Below are 13,179 nucleotides of genomic sequence, written 5' to 3'. Positions count from 1 at the left end.
TATGGGACATTTATGCGATCAGGGGCAGTACAACGCAACGATTTTTTTATCCCACACCCTTACCTAGGCCAAATTACATTAAAATTCACTAAACAATAAAAATCACGTGATTCGATTGTTTTTTTTTTTACAAACTTTTGTCACTTTGTTGTTGGACGAACCCTTACCTAAATAAGTTGTATGCATCGTTTAGTTGTTCGCAATTAAATATGTTATGTTGCGCAGGTAAACAGTTTTATTATTTCCTCAAATTTTATTTAAAAAGCACAAAAGTCAACAAAATAAGTTACGTTGTTTGCAGATCACCCCTTAGGGGCCATCAACACACGATATGGGCACTTTATTCATGAATTTCAGCCCTCCTGAAAACTTGAAGCTCCTCCTCCCTTCTAAAACTTCCACGTGTTTTGTAAATTGCTCAAAACCATTAAAATATTAAGGGAGCGTTCTTGCATTACGTAACAAAACATTGATATTTTTAGACCCCCTCCACCCGCTGGGAATACATTTCCGATACATTTTTTTGTATAAATCTTGGACCCCCCCCCCTTGATATTACCCCGTTACGTAATGCATGGACGTCCCATTACATGGATAGAGGAGGGGAGAGGGGGGTTGGTGTCCTTCGTGATAATGGAATAATACAAATATTTATTTTTACTTTGAAACGCATTGGAAAACTGTGTAAATCGTACTGCTACTGTGAAAGCGGTATAGGGGGAGGGGGGGAGGTGGTCTTACATGGGCGGGCCAGTCAATTCACATGTCCTTGTACTGTGTATTAATTTCTTATAATAAAATCTTAACCTAAAGTTGTTCAAACTAACAAAAACTATGATTTATTTTGAAACCAAAATTTCGTGACGTTGCAACGCAACGAAAAACCCTGTTTTCAAAAACAAAGCGTTGCAACGTCACGAAATGTAAGTGGTCTTTAAAAATCGTGGTTTGATTTTTTCGTAAAAGTAATGATTGCATTCGATTTGTTGGTCAATTTTACATTAAAAATGGAAGGAGAACTCAAAATTTGCCGTTTAACAGAGCAGAGTTAATGGCAAAACATAAATTGGGTCAGGATTGAGAAAAAGTCACGCGTTGCAACGTCACGCTACATATTCCCCTCTCAAAAATTGAATTTTTACCTAAAATAATGTTTCAACACTGCTTCTTATAGGAAATTTAATGCCCTTTCCGAATCTGTAATAACATATGGGTCATTCCTTCTGAAGCGGAACAGCATTTGAAAATTACCATCTCCGATTCTGCTCAAATTTGGCAGAGCTGTTGAGACTATCAAAGCATGCAAAAATCCCGAATTTCATCCAAATCGGACCACCCCCTCCATTTTTGTACCCTCCCAAAAAAACGACTTTTTGGCGATTTTTGAGCGAAACCCCTATCTTCAAACGACGATAACTTAGGAACCACAAATCTTAGAGAGTCGGTCTTAGACTCAATTTTAAAGGAAATTGGACGTAGAATCCATTTCCGTGATCAAAATTTGGATTAAAATATTTTTTCTACCTGTATTGCGCAATTGAAAACTTTAAATGGCCGTATCTCAAAACAGCCCTGTTTATTTTTTAAATTTGACCTCACCATCGTATTCCCCGTCCAATTTTACATAAGTTTCACTTATCGACAGAAAGGAATATGTTTCGTTCCAGAGATATCGAATTTTAAAGTTTTGAGTATTTGAATTTACCTAAATTAGCTACACTCGCCGCATATGCTAGAAGCACTCAGTCGTGCTGATCAATAATTACTACCTGGTGTTCTGTAAGATGAATTATTTTTATAATTTTATACGGTTTTGAGATAATCAATACCTTGAACAATCTATATTTTGTTTAAGGAATATTTATTGGGTGATTTTGAATGCACTGTTTTTCCTGATCTCAGTGTCATTGAACCATATTAGGTAAAATTTGAACTTTTAATGTTTATTTGCAAATGCTACCACGTTTTTACAACACAATTTAAAAAATAACATTTTTCTATTGTTTTCATATTTTTTTAAAATTCCCCATTTCTTCCCACTTTATAACATTATTTCTTTTATTTGAAGCAAGAACAAATGTAGAGCTGGATGTAGTAGATGAAATAATTCTCATGGGTTCTAGAGCTTTTGCCATGTGCGGTAGCAAAATAGTGCCATTCAGCAATAAACCCTAAAATCTGCATTACGGTTTGAAAGATTGATCATATTAAACCGATTTTTATAATGTGAGCCAGTTTCATCTGAATAATTGATGATTTTTTTCAATTCTGGTACATTTAATTTCAAAAACAAAACCATATACTTCTGATACATGTGGACAGCAGCTGTATCGTCTTCCAAGATTTCGAAATGATTGACAAAAAAAAAGATAATTGTTCGGACGGTGTCGAAATCAACACCACTTAATTTGATCTTAATCAGATAATAAATCCGATTAATCTTTGTGATTTTCTTACATTTTTCAGTTTTATACTTTCCAGAAATCCTCTTGCTTAATCATGCTTCACGAGAGTTTTATTCACGTTAATTCATAATTTTCAACACGATAATGTATCGTACACTTTTTCTTAAGTGTTATTACAATATGTATTGCGTGTCGTTCTTGCTCTGTCCTGTAGGCTAGCACATAAATTCACCGTATACTATTTTTTTTTTTAATTTAAGATTAATACAGCAGTTTCCTAAAGTTTTTGCCTTATTTGCTAATGATTAATTGGGATGACATCTTATTTCAATAAATAACCAGGTAGCAGTTATTGATCAGCGCGCCCGAGTGCTTCTAGCATATGCGACGTGTAGCTAATTTAGGTAATCTCAAATACTCAAAACTTTAAAATTCGATATCTCTGGAACGAAACATATTCCTTTCTGTCGATAAGTGATTCTTATGTAAAATTGAACGAGGAATACGATAGTGAGGTCAAATTTAAAAAATAAATAGGGCTGTTTTGAGATACGGCCATTCAAAGTTTTCAATTGCGCAATACAGGTAGAAAACATATTTAAATCCAACTTTTGATCACGGAAATGGATTCTACGTCCAATTTCCTTCAAAATTGAGTCTAAGACCGACTCTCTAAGATTTGTGGTTCCTGAGTTATCGTCGTTTGAAGATAGGGGTTTCGCTCAAAAATCGCCAAAAAGTCGATTTTTTGGGAGGGTACAAAAATGGAGGGGGTGGTTCGATTTGGATGAAATTCGGGATTTTTGCATGTTTTGATAGTCTCAACAGCTCTGCCAAATTTGAGCAGAATCGGAGATGGTAATTTTCAAATTTGCATTTTTTCTTGCACACTTCAGGTGGAATGACCCATATATACCTTTTTTATGTATTTTTTGAGTTACAGCCGAAATACTGAAAAAAGAAAAGTCAAAGCGTTGCAACGTCACGGCGGAATGTGTCATATATAGATGTGTAAAAATGTGAACCTGATGAATATTCATCAAAAACTGATGAAAATTCATCATTTTCTGGGGTAAAATTTATCATTTATTTTGCCACAAAATCTGTCACCATTTCCTGATGAATATTACCATCATTTTTTTTCTGTGTAGGAAAGGCGACCTATGGAATGTTAACATTAACCATAACATGTTAGTATAAAGTTAAGAAAAAGCCACTGAATCCGCTTTGTTAATGCGGCCCCGATAATCTTCATGGGCCATGGAAAAAAAATACTTATATTTCCGTGACCCTAATTTTCCTCAGTGAATACAACTTTAACAAATCTCTTGCAATTTTTAAAGCTAGCTTTTAACTTTTTTACTTATATTTTTCATTATTCTAATTAAACACTAAAACATGACAATTTGAAATTATGTGTTCTTCGAAAACCTACCTTCAAATCTCCACACTTTCAGTTCTTTTTACCGACAGAAAATTGTCCTTCTCAGCTCAGACCACAAAACATTTCCAGGAACAACACGACCTAGTGTGTGTGTTTGTGTGAATGTGTATAGCACGGAAATTTTCACGATCAACCACTCAAATGTACATAAATATATTTATTTATTTTCGTCTTCTTCGCGCCACCACCCTTTTTGCTTCGTTTTCTTCCTTTTTTCTATTATTTCCACGTATCACACACCACAGCGCGCTCAGCTTAGCCCGTAAATGTGTGTATATTTGTGTAGCTTACACGTACATAAATTTTCGTCCTGAATTTTGCTCGATATTTTTCCTTCTTATTCCGCTATGCTAGGCATACACACTCCACGCTGGGTGAAATTTATTGCACACATTCCTACACAGCCACAAACTCACACGAACGCCCTGTTTTTCGGGAGGTTTCTCTCACTTTTTCTTTTTTCGCACAGCACACTACAGCAGCGCCACGCGGGTGAAAATTCTTTGAAGTTCAACCAACAACAAATAGAGAGCACTTTGCGTTATGAATTTTTGGTTACACGTACACAAACTTTTTTTTTTCTCTAAATGTTCCAACTTGTTTGCGGTGCGAAGATTCGCTAGTTTTTCTCTATTTCTATTGTTTCTATTCTCGTCAGTAGTTCTGCTTCAGTGTTTGTGTGAAAAACAAACACGTCAAAATCAACACTCGGATTGTGTAATTTTTTCATCCGCAAAAAACAACTGCAAGGAGGTTTTTCCTTCTTCCTTTCCCACGCTCTTCTCTATTGTTTCGATTTTCGCAGCGCACACACGAAACACTTTGCACGTGTTTGTGTGTGTGTCGGTCGGAATGTCGCACAGTAGGCCACGAAAACAAACCAGCAAACTTCCTCTCCCTCCCTTTCGTTTTAGGTGTGGGTGCCACCGGGAGAGGGTGGGCTCGAGACAGAGACAGAAAATCGAATTTTCCTTCAATTTGGCGAACCTTTCACTCACGCTCACGCTCGGCACACTGCACTGCGCGCACTCTTTCTCTCTTCTGCTGCTTGGTGTGAGTTCTGGGCTCTCTCGCTCGCACTCGCACTTTTGGTCCACACTCACACAATCTTTTATCGATATTTTCGGGGCTGCGTCAAGGGCCAGCAATTTTGTGGGACCTGGCAATTCACCAGCCGTTCCGGCCGTTCGAACAACGGGGACACTCGACTCGAGATCGCCGGAACGTGGTTCCCGGGACCACGCCGATGCGGCAACGACTCCAACTTCGTCCCGTTTGAGGTTAGGACACTTTTTGAAGAGATCGGGTGAAGAAAAAGTAGCTCCCGCGGCACTGGGAAGGAAAGGTTCCTTTCTCCCGGGGAACCGGAACCGAACACTGACCACACTACACTTTGCGGGGGCACCGTTGTCCCGTTCTGGAAGTCCTGAACCGTCCGCGTGGAACCTCTAGAACAGCTTCCAAGTTCTGCAACACGGAGCGCAGCACAAAGTCTCACCACAGTCTGTGCGGAACCGCCCTAAACAGTCGTCACACACCAGATACCTGGCCCTGGCCAACAGGACCCCCCAACCTCACGGAACACGACGTACGGAGAACCCACACTCTGGTGAGTCGCGAGGAGGTCCTGAGCTTTTCTCACCCACTCTCACCCCGGCGCGAACCGGTTCACCCAAGCACTCACGCTCACGCTAACGCTCTCGCTCTCCGGAGCAGGTTCTTCCTCGTGGTCACTCGGAAGGCGCGCGCGGCGCGGGAGTTCCGGAGCTGAAGGACGAAAACGCACGGATTCATACACGCGAATGTCTCGTTTTGGCCAACACGGAGGTCAGGCGGGGACACATGGGGAGCGGGGAAGGTTGACCCAGAGTAGGTTGGAGCGCCGCACGAGGACACAGGGAGAGTCTGTGGGAAAAAAGTGGTCCGTTTTATTTTCACACAATCAATATCTCTGCATGCGAAATCGATTCGGTTTCTACACGACGAGCGTTCCCAAAATCAACTCCACAGCTGCTGTCGCCGTTGCCGTCGTCCCGGGTCGTCCGGTTCCGCGAAATGTTCCCGGATGGCCATCATGCGCCAAAACGGAACCTCAAATCACCCAGTTATTGTATACCCGTAAGCCTCAAAGCCTCCTTTCGAATACACTTCTTCAAAGGTCCGCGGTGGGAGACACCCCTCCCCGCTTTGAAGAGACCTACACCGAAAAAAACTGACCACAACCCGTGGCGTGTCCGCGGCGGCGTTTGGACCACAACCTTGCGCGAGAACGAACGAAACGAAACTGCGATTCCGTTTCGGAACCAGCACGCGAAAGGACCGTACCGGTAACTCAGCGCGCGCACGAGAGAGTGAGTGCGCCGCGAGCGAAAGGGATTTCCCTCCGGAAAAGTTCGGCAGAGAGCCGAAAGGACATTCGAATTTGCGAAAATCTCAGTGAGCGATTTTCCGCACGGGGTTGGCGAAAATGAGAGAGTGAGAGGGTGCGCTTTGGTGAGAGGGTGGGTTGGGTTGCTGTTTTTTTTTTGCGATGAGGGTGAGCAGTGAGATTTGTTGTGGGAAATTGGTGAGATGAAATGGGGCGGGGGAGATTTCGGGTGGACTCAGGATGCGGTACAGGCTGATGAAACGTCAAAATAGGGGTTGTTTCTTGGGTTGTTTTTTTGGTCCTTTTTGATCGGGTAAATGATAGAAATTGGTTCGACTCAAGATTTTGTAAATTTAATATTGAAGAAAAGTAAAAAAATTCTGTTGTTTAGTAGCCCTTGAAGATCAATATTCTTGGAGATTTTAAGCTTAGTTCGTTCTGATATCTTCTGATATATTGACTGCGTAAAACATTAAATATCGTTCATATTAATCATATCTTATTTGTTCAGGTTAAAAAAGTATTTTTGAATAATGAAAAGCATCTTCTACTGGTAATTGATAACAATTTGGCATAGTAATTTTTTTAAGGTTTTTCCCACGCAAAATTGCATTTTTCACGGGGACCATCATTCTAACATCAAAATTAATAGAAATTTACGAAAAGTGATTTTTTTAAATAAAATTTTGTGTTTAAATTACAGGAAGTACTGCAAATCCGAGGCGTTTATAACTGAAGCTTAGAGTTTATGGGATTTGGGCTATATTGGAGACATTGGCTATCATCCTATGAAAAATCATCCAATCTTTAAAAAATATAGTGTTTTAGAAACGGGATTAGCTATCCATTGCAATTATGAGTAGGGTAGAGTAGTCATCAATGAGACACGGGGAACAATGATAAAATGTCTCTCACAAGTCGTAGTTTCAACCAATCAGGCTCATATTTGAGGGAAAGGTGTGTCTACTGGATACGACGACACGACTGCCATAATAGTGGCTTTGGTTATGGACGCTCCCTTGAAAAGTTATTCATTAATGTTTGATTCTGGGGTGTAAAGTAAATTATGAACAAAAATTACATTTTCGCTCGTAGGCTGCCAAAAACACCAAAACTAACATTTCTTCAGATTTTTTTCGACGTTTCATAGGGAATTAGCTGGGCTACAATGTCCTTTCATTCTGTTTGACCAAAATTAAGAATATACCCAGAATCCAGAGCTGTCTCATTGTTCCCACTCTTTTCAGCCCATGGGCAACAATGAGACACTTTGATTATTCTTCATTAAACTTTTCAAAATCTATGGAAATCTGTCAAAACATGAATTGGCAGTAATTATTGGCATATTTATTGAGTTTCAACTTCATTTAACCAAACTTATAAAGCTATTTGGTAAAATATATGGATTTTACCGAAATTAAATACTTTTTAGTATAACTTTTGTTAGTTGACAAAATTGCTTGAAAATGTTCAAAGCAAGTCACCTGCAATGGAACAATATAAAAACATGATATGAATACAAAGAGACGAGTTGTTCCTTTTAATTCCACGAAAACCACAAAACATGATGTTTTACTAGAAAAGTATTGATTATTGTGAAGTGTCTCATTGTTCCCCAGCTGTCTCATTGTTCCTGCCAAGTGCGTCTACAATGAGAAGGTTGAATAACTCTGGCTGTAGACGTCAGATCAATCTCATATTTTGGTCAATGTTAGAACAAATTAAAAGAAAGAAAAAGCAACAAAAAGCTCATTAAACATGCTGATGAAAAAAATACAAAAATCGTTAAACTTTAAAAACCAAAAGTGTCTCATTGATGACTACCCTACTCTACATGAAAGTTTTCGCAAAAATATTTCAGTTTTCTATAAGATGAGTATCAAATGAATGGAAATTTTTCAAATATTTCGATAGTAATAATATTGACTGTAAAATCCCAAAATTTTCAAAAATCATAAATTTTCTGAATTTTCTGAAAAATTATCACGCATTTTTTTTATAGATCATCACCGCAATTTTGGCCGCCATCTTAGATTTAAACATTTTAAAATATGTTAGAGAAGTTCATTCGCCGTACTTAACTACAACAAACGAAAATAATACAACGAAATTTTATTTTTCTTTATTCGATTGTCCGAAGTTTTTTTTTTTTAGAAAACTCAAAATTGCGGAAATTTTCGAAAATTTGCATTTTGGCTGATTTTAGCGTGACGTACTTTATGGATGAAGCTTATTGCAAAAAACGGAAATTTTTAGTATTATTGCATTTTCAAAATACAGGGAAAATACGTATTTCTGTGAAAATTTTCATGTTATTTTAATTGCAATGGATAGCTGACATCATTCCGATTTCAAAACAACATATTTTTTTAAGTTTGGATGGTTTTCATAGGATTTTAGCCAATTTCTTCCATTTAGCCCAAATCCCATGAGCTCTAACTAAATAATGATTTCTAAATATTTTTCTCTTTTGCAATGAATGTTCAGCCCCTTCTAATAGCTTACTTCAAATATTATTCTATTGTTTCCTTCAACCATAGTTCCTACAATATCGACTTAGAGAAAGTCGACTGTATTTACTAATTTTCACTTTTACAAGAATGTACGCCATTATTCGGTCATATAAACGAATTCATTTCAATAAATCTGGAATTCTTTTGAAATCGAATCACAATACACTTGAGTCAATCAAAACATATATAAGATTAATATCAAGAATAAACATGTGCAAAAAATTAACAAACAAAAGACCAAAATTCGAAGAAATTTATATGATGTTGGTAGAAGAGTGACTGCAATAATTGTTTACATTTTATATGATAACTTGATGATTCCAGTTTGTTTTTGTTGACTGATTTTAACATACTTCATTGAGGTATTCAATGTTGTTTTAATGTATGATTTCCTGTTTTTCAAACTTTCAAAATTAATATAAATTACATAAGAGTTTGATTTCAAGAAATTTTTAAATTTCCCGAGCTTTCACAGAAATTTCCAGATTTCACTAAGACAATTAAAAGCAATGTAAACAAAATCAAAAAAAGAACAGCCAAACTTTTTAAATTTATTATACTGCCCATGTTCGCATAAAAGTCCCATATGCAAAAACAGCAACCTGAGAAAAACGCAAAACAAGTTTGTCCCACACATAAGGCTAAGTGTTAAGTTTTCACGAAAAAACTGGATTTCCTCCTGATTTCTAGAACAAAGTACTGGATGTTACAGGCTTTTCTGAAAGATCATACGATTTTGAACAAAACTGCATAAATAACTCAAAAATGATGAAAATGCATATTGGATATTTATGTGATCAGGGGCAGTTTAAGTCCACAAAATTAAATAAAAATCTAAAAAAAATAAGCAAGGATTCAAGCCAAAAATTAAAATAATCAAAAACTCAAGAAAATTGTGAACAAGTAAGATTAAAGAAGTTTAAATCGCCTAAACAATACGTTGCAGTTGAGCTATTTTGACGAAATTTAGAACAAATTTATATGAACGATTTAAGGCATTTTGAATCATACATTTTGTTTTCGGTGAAGTTATCTAGAGATTGAAGTTATTTCAAGTTAATATAAAATTCTAAGTCAAATAATAAAACTAGAATGCTATAGCGAGAAGGTTGTATTACGAGCTATTCCTTCCAAGTATCTGCAATCGAAACGAAAGAAAACGCTTTCACTTACTTTATAAGATTAAAGTCAAAATTTGCCCCCATGCCCTAAACTCTTACCAGATTCAACGAAAACATCCTTCCTCATTTCAAAATCCACAGCAAACCAGCCGTCATTCTCTCGTTTCTCACCGAAACGGTTCAGTTTTGGCACAAACATTCGTCCCCTCTCGCAACCTTGATCCTGCCCCCCTCCCCACCATCCAAGAAAGGACACCAATACGTTCAGCCAGAAACAATCTGCTCCGGTTCAACCAAAGTCCGTTTATCCGTCAAAAACAACCCCCCAAAGTTTATGTCATCCCTTGCTGCAGAACCATACAACCACTCACACACCCACGCAAATTAACATCCCTCTGCATCATACAACCACACAGAGAGAGAAGTTGAACCAGATTTATCGATCATCAAGTGAAAAGGGCGAATAATAGTAAAAATGCTTATGAAGGAAATTTTTAAGAAAAATGTATTTAAAAAAGACGTGACTTTATGAAAAAACAAGAAAACATGAAACACGAAAACTTCACCCTTGGCAAATGTTAAGCCAAATTTGACCGAGCGCGGCGAGGATGGCACGGAAAATTCAATCCCGCATTCCATCCTCAGTTATTGGTCCCCTGTTGGCGCTATTTTGCCACTCTGAAGGCTCAGCTTTTCCCGCGTTTCATCAAAACCCTGCCATGGTTTCGTCAACACCAAATTGGAAAGTGGTTGAAAAAAAGAGGGAAAAGCTTAGCCAACGGCTAGTGGTACCACGAGAAATCAACGTGACTAAGGTGTTGTTGTTTTGCGGCAGTTTACGATTTGGCTGTGAATTTGTGTGAGATTGATTCGCATAGAGCGAAACCCCTCTTGAGATTAGTAACTTAAAAAGTAATCAGAGCATAACATTTTGTTGACATGTATTACAACTAAAACATAAATCAAAGTACAAGCAAAATTGAGGTCATGAGCAACCATGCACCTCCCTTAGCACGTGTTGCTCAATGCCATTTTTAACCAAGCCACTAAATCAGGTGTTGATGTTGTACTAATTTAATCTTACACACCAAACTCACTTTACTGAATTCAGTTATTTTTACTAAAACATAAACTACTGAATTGTTTAGTTAGGTAAGACCCAAACATGCTAAAAATGATTCTAAACGCAGGAGAATGCATTTTAAATTGATTTCAGCTGAATGCAGTTCAATTTCCATTGAAATTTTGAAGTTCTAGAAAAAAAAAGTTCAAAAAAAAAAAAGGAGGGGGAGACAAAAACTTTAAATAAAATTTTCAGCCTTAAACTATGGAAAAAAACATTTTCCACTACCCAATTTGTTGTTATTTTTTAATTTGATTAATATGCCAAAAATTGTGGGAAAATTTTGACCAATTTCATCAAAGACATTGAAATATGTTCTTTGTACCAATTTTTTATAAAAGTGAAATTTTTTTAAATTGATTCCCCCTAAGGAAATCAACCATTTGTTTTTTTTTATAAGTCGAAGCCAACATTTCAAAACCGTGCGTTTTGAGAATAAGGCATTTGAATGTTGAGCATCATTTTTCAATTCCCATTTTAATATAAAAGCAAAAGAATATGTTCTATTTGTATTTTGGGAAATTGAGTTTATGTGAAAAAAAAGTTAATAAAAAAAAATCGGCAAACATTTTTACGTGTGCTTATTTGTTTTTTCCCAATAGTCCTCAACAATACCTACCACTTTGCCGAAGACACCAAACTGATCAGAAAATTCACTCAAAAGTTACAGATTTTGAAATATTTATGTACCATTTTCGTATGGACAGCTGCCAAAATTGTATGGAGACTTGTATGGGTGGACCGTCGTCTTTGGTCATAGGTAAGGCTACCAACTCTTGCTGAGCAAAAATCCGTACATTTGGCCGATATGACCAGAGTCTCGGCCCGAAACTTCAAACACGAACGAAAGCAGCGAACCGAAGATTGGCAATGACGTTTTGGAATTTTGACAGTTTGGAACGCATGAATTACCCCATTATCGGTTTCCCGCATGGGTGATGTGGAAATTGTTGCACCTGACTGAAGTTGGGAATTTTGCAACTTATTTTAATTTATGCTAAATTTCAAAATTTAAACACGAATCTACAGCGAATCGATGTGAAAACAAAAGATACACTAAAGGCACGATGATTTGATGTGCAATCTTGATCAGAATCGCGGTAAAAGCGGTTTAAATTGAAAAATAATAATAAAGCAAATTCTGGTCTAGAATTTAAGGAAATTTTGTCTGTTTTGTAAGACTCAATGTTATTGCACAATGGTTATAGAATTTCTTACAAAAAAGTAAATTTTTCGGTTCGTCCACAAACAATCTCATGTTTGTAAACAAACGACGCCATATTGCCAATGTTGTTTGGTAGCTCATATGAGGCCATCGCCGGGGCCCTGGATATGACATAAGAAAAACTGACAATAATTCCTTGTATAAATTTGGAATTTGGGAATTAAAATTATAAAACTGTATCGTTTTTGCAGTTTACAAATTCCACTTTGCTATCAGCTTATGACTTGCACGTTTAAAAATATTCACAAAATAAACTGTGATTTGCTGAATCATATCTTCATCTTTTTTTGTAAAACGTTTAAAAGTTCACGGATTGTCAAGTTGGTTTTCACGAATAATATCATTATCAGTGTTTTCACGAAAACATTTCTAGATTTTTTATTGAAAATGTCCAATAAAAATGTGCAATACAATAGCTTACAGGACCGTTAAAAAAACATTTTACATTTGCTAATTTGCTCTAGAAAGCCTTTGGATCTTGGGCAAAATTGAGTTAAGAATGCCATTTTGTGCAGCTCACAATGCCTCACCTTTTGACCTTCACAGATCCCCAAAATTCGATTTCAATCCTGAGATATTCAACAAAACCGAAAAAACTACGTGCATTTTTGTCACTTTACATATGAAAGTAGTTTCAATCTTGTCGTGCTATCTTGTCACTCTCTGAAAATTGATGTAAGTGCGACAATTGGCCAAAGGGATTTCAGGTCAGAACGCGTTTGACGTACGTACAAGTCAGACAACCGTAAACATTTGTAATTATAACTCGGGACTCAGGCAACCAATTTCAACCAAACTTCGGGACAATGCACAGAATGGTCAGCCAAACAAAACGTGTTTGTTGTTGTTTACATTGCGTGCTCTGGTTTTTGTTTATTCAAGGTCAAACATTAAAACGCGTTTTTCTCGGAACGTCGAAATGGCGGGTGCGACAAGATAGCACGACGACGTCGAACTATTGATAATCCTCTCTGAAATAA

The 13,179-nt window shown here is 37.1% G+C and overlaps 1 protein-coding gene across 1 annotated transcript in view; it reads right to left on the bottom strand.

Moving 5' to 3' along the window:
* The window catches only part of LOC120418991 (glucose transporter type 1), a 443,089-nt gene extending 439,109 nt beyond the window's left edge, over positions 1–3,980 (bottom strand). The window contains exon 1 of the mRNA XM_039581540.2: positions 3,841–3,980. The gene's annotated coding sequence lies outside the window, so the exon portion shown is untranslated. The remainder of the gene's footprint in view (positions 1–3,840) is intronic.
* Positions 3,981–13,179: the final 9,199 nt, after the last annotated feature.

Source organism: Culex pipiens, chromosome 3 (genome assembly GCF_016801865.2).
Source record: "Culex pipiens pallens isolate TS chromosome 3, TS_CPP_V2, whole genome shotgun sequence".
Taxonomy (NCBI): Eukaryota; Metazoa; Arthropoda; class Insecta; order Diptera; family Culicidae; genus Culex; species Culex pipiens.
This window is presented reverse-complemented; position numbering and strand designations above follow the sequence as displayed.